Below are 4,959 nucleotides of genomic sequence, written 5' to 3' on the forward strand. Positions count from 1 at the left end.
GCATACAGGAATCTATCTCTGCTTACCTTCCTCTCACTGGAAAAAAAAAAAGAAGAAAGAAAGAAAGAAAGAAAGAAAGAAAGAAAGAAAGAAAGAAAGAAAGAAAAAGTGCATGCTTTCCAAAGAATACATTATTATTTGCCCTTCCCTCTCCTGGTACTTGTTTGTCCTAGCTAGAACCAAACACTTGTCTTATTTTGCTGACTCCAATTTTTTCTCTCTCCCATTGTATCTTTAGCTCTGCTTTCTTTATTTATTATTAATCAAGTCTTTAAATGTCACTGTCAGTAACCAGAGCAAGAAGGATGTAGCACTGACAGAAAAGTAAGATTAAGTCTTAAATGTGTAAAATAAAAAAAATCCAGGTACAGTATTATCATTTCTGATCTCATTACCTATCAACCAATCAATGGAAATCTCTGACTGACCTGGAATTCTAACCCACAAGTCACCCAAGCTGGAAAACAACAACGATAAATCCTTTCTCTTACATGCAAACCATGTAATTTAGTAATAGCTAGTCAACCACCATTGACCTGCTAATTAATCCATAGATTTTTTTGTTGTGCCTTTAATCATTTTCACTGATAACTGAGTCACTCTAGAAATACTCATTCTCTGTTCAGACTCACCAACTAAATGTGGCTCGAGTCCGTAGTAATAAAACACTGAAATATATTGACTCCCTGCCAACTTGCTCTCCTTGTCTTCCTTTCTTTTCTAAGTGTCAGCTGGTGCTACTGTGCAGACAGAATACAGAGAAGGGGAAGGAGCAGCTAGTAACTGAGTAGTTTGTGTCACAGGTGAAGGTGAAAAATGACTTGTCATCTGGGTCAAGAAACAAGTTGGTCCTGCTCTTTCAGAATTGAAGATTTCCCTGTCCTCCTGACTTCCCATCAGGGATTTCAAATCAGCCTGAAAATAATGGGTAGGGCCTTATTCCCAGAGTACACTTTTCTGAGAACACATGGTTGATTTTAATCTTCCATCACCAAGCAACAAGTAATACATGTTTTCTGATAGGACCGTATTTGCATGTGGAGATTATAAAGTGTCTATTGAACATGTTGTGTATAATGACCTTACACAAATTCCATCCTTGGATTTGAAAGATATTCAACTGTATCTACTGCCTGAATAACAACTTAAGTTCTGGCTTCAGCTTCCTGTTCTGACATTTATCTACTGTGGAAGCCTTGCAAGTATCAGTTCCCCTCTGTGAGCCTCAGTAACCAGAAGGGAAAGAATGGCCATTTATCTGTCTCACAAGTATGTGTTTTGACACATACTAAGGGCAATTCACACCAATTATTATGATTTCCTCTGAAATACCAGCAGAATCTTATATCTTATCAAATGCTTTAGAGAAAAGTAAATTAGATGTTAAATGATACAGTTGCTCTAGACCTTAGTTACTGTAATCAAAATGAGTGGCTTCATCAAGCCAGGTTGATGCATCATTAGTGAACAGACTAGCGAAAATTGTGCTTACCATGTAATCTTCCTTTATAGGAATTACTTCTGCACCCATTTGAATTTCCCAGCAACTTAGTGAGGCCATCTGAAAGTGCAGCCAGAAACGTTAACCCTGCTTGCGGCTGCTTAGGAAAGGCCTGGCAATTTGGAGGTCACCTGGGGCTCCGTGCATGAGAACGGAAGTGTCTTCATAAAGAACAATTTGGGAGCGATCCAATATCACATGACTAATAGCTAGTGTGACTGATTTTCTAACAACAGAGAAAACAGCCATTGAGAACGTTTCTTTTCAAGGTTGTCAGTTTATGAAGTTATAGCTTTATTTGAAATAATATCATTCATGGTCAAGGACATTTTTAGAAGGCCCTATTAGAACTGCCTCTTTTGACAGTTTATTGTATCTTTGACTTTGACACTAATTATGTTCAAATGTTAATTTTACATTACAAATAGTGTTTCACTAACACTGAACATACTCAAAATAAATATGTATAGGGGAGATTTTGAAAAGTGAATTCTGGGGATGTCTCAAATATTATAGCAGAGTCAAAATAAGAATATATCCTCCTATGGTAAGTTTATATTTTCCTACCCCCCTACATTTACCCTCCTAAAACACTAAATTATAAGGGTGCAAAACATGACAGTTGGAGCAAGATTCTTGGTTTAAGTTCTTCCACAGGAATTCACTAACTATGCTGACAAGCAGTTATTTAACATATCTGGGGCTTAATATTTTCATTTTTATAGTATTGAACCCATCTTATAAGGTTACTGAAAGAGAAAGAATTTGATCTATGTAAGACATTAGAACAGAATCTGGCATGAGATAAAAAAAATAAAATTGTTATCTCTTTTAGGCATTATTACCACTACTAAAGTTATTATTTCAAAGACATAAAAGAATACTAGCTAAGTGTCATGCCACAGAAAGGGTGAAGGGATCCATGACTAGGAGCAATTTCTTGAGGCTCCAACCACAAAGATTTATTCTTCATCATGCCAAATAGGCCTGTACTTAATAGCCAAGAACCTCAAGAAAATCATGCAATGAAAACTCAGATAACACAGTGCAAGGGATTTAGTGAGTGGAAAAAAAGTTTCTTGCAGAAATAGCTATAGCACTAAACATTGCTTCAGAGATATTTGATCTTTATTTTCCATAGAAGCTTAGAGTAAGTGACAGGCAGGGCTCTGAACCTAGAGTTGGGCTTGAAAATTATCAGAATGTGGTGGTTTTGTATTAATATGAGAATCTTTCAAGTAGAATAAATTATTACAAATCCTGTCCTCTGACTACCAATAGTTGATGAGCATAAAAGGAAGCCCCTATGCAAAAATACCCTACTTTATGTTCTGGAGAACCAGGCCAGGGAAAGCAGACACATCATCAGATCACTGTTACCAGAACTTCCCCTAATAAAAACAGAGAGAGTAAAAATGAGTGCCTATCATTTTTTTAACCAAATACAGAGCAGTCATCATTGATGGTTTCCATAATTTCATAATTATAGAGGTCATGTGGTAATTTAGGAGGGTATACAGGACACAATTTACCTTACAATGTCCTATATAATTGTACTGTCCTTGCATTTATCATTTTTCCATTGATAAGTGAAAATGTTCTGATGAATTTGGATTTAGGAACATCTATATGTTTCTTTTAAATAATTTCAGGAGGAGGTTAGATTAACTTTGGTGCTTCAGCTTCCTTATTGATGATAAGGACATATCTTCTGAATACATCCAGCAACTTTCACTTATGCTCCTGAAATGTTCTGCCACATTTTTTTTATGACAGAGACAGAGAGAGGGACAGATAGGAACAGACAGACAGGAAGGGAGAGAGATGAGAAGCATCACTTCTTCATTGCAGCTCCTTAGTTGTTCTTTGATTGCTTTGACACATGTGCCTTGACCAAGGGGCTACAGCAGACTGAGTGACCCCTTGCTCAAGCCAGCGACCCTGGGATCAAGCTGGTGAGCTATGCTCAAAACAGATGAGCCCACGCTCAAGTCAGCGACCTCGGGGCTTCAAACCCAGGTCCTCCGTGTTCCAGTCTGATGCTCTAGCCACTGAGCCACCGCCTGGTCAGGCCACATTTTTTTTTGATCAATCTCATCTTTCGGTTTTTGTATTACTGTTCTAACCTTGTTCTTTCACTTCATGAATTACTCCTTTTCTCTTCCCTTTAGTAACTGCAGTTCTTCTTGATCTCAACTGTGAACTTTCTCTGGTGTGTAATTAGTGACTTCTTGCACCCTTTCACTGCTTTCTCTGAAAGGGATTATATATTTTTCTATTCATATTATATGCTTAAGCAAAATACCTCCAAATCTTTCACTCTAGCACCAGCTTCTCACAAGGCCCCCAAACCTACCAGATATCTCTCCCTTTCTCCCTTGTTAATTTAATATCAACTTAATTTTATGAAATTTTCCTGACCTGTGGTGGCGCAGTGGATAAAGCGTCGACCTGGAAATGCTGAGGTCAACGGTTCGAAACCCTGGGCTTGCCTGGTCAAGGCACATATGGGAGTTGATGCTTCCAGCTCCTCCCCCCTTCTCTCTCTCTGTCTCTCCTCTCTCTCTCTCTCTCTCTGTTTCTCCCTCTCCTCTCTAAAAAAATGAATAAATAGAAAAAATTTAAAAAATTTATGAAATTTATAACCAATTTAACTTGTTTCTCAAGATCACCGTGTTTGAGCCAAAGGGGAATATTTTCTAGTTCACTGAAATTGACATTTATGAGAACCTTGTGACTCTTTCTCCCTCCCACTCCAACATCTAAATAGTCCATTGTTTCTCTATATCCTTTTAATGTCCTATGTATTCTGTCACCAAACTGATCTAATTATATTTATTTTAGTGTGTTACTAGCTTATAGCCACTCATAGATGTTTCTTCTCTTTATTGCCTCCACATTACTGACATCATATAGCGCCATCATTTCTTAAACACTTAATTTTATTAAAGCACTCTCCCAAATTAGAATTCATAGCACTTCATTTTTGTCTTACAGATCAAACACAAAGTCTTCATCCTGCCACTGCAGGCCACCCCACTGGAGTGTTGTAGTCATATTCCCCAAAGCTCCCAGGGAAGAGAATTTCCCCAAAGCTCCCAGGAAAGATAACATTTTCCTCTGGTTAGTCTGCTCATCTGCCAAACTCATTCCTGCCCATGAATCTTGACTTAGACCTTCATCCCCCTACAATGCCCTCATCCTTTCTCTAAATCAAACAAATGTCCATCATGAATTTCCTTTATCTCTATCAATTCAGACTGCCTTCTCTTTTGTAAAAATTTCAGCAATTTTATTGCTAGTACTCTGGGGTCTAATAATTTTAAGTTTTTTATTAACTTTCTAGACATTTCTTAGAGTGATTTCTTTCTTAACTGTAGATAAAGCTAATTTCTATATAATCCAGTCATCCGACTTTGGGGTATATATTAAAAAAAACCAACAAAATCATTACCTCA

The sequence above is a fragment of the Saccopteryx bilineata genome, chromosome 8 (genome assembly GCF_036850765.1).
Source record: "Saccopteryx bilineata isolate mSacBil1 chromosome 8, mSacBil1_pri_phased_curated, whole genome shotgun sequence".
NCBI classification, from domain to species: Eukaryota; Metazoa; Chordata; class Mammalia; order Chiroptera; family Emballonuridae; genus Saccopteryx; species Saccopteryx bilineata.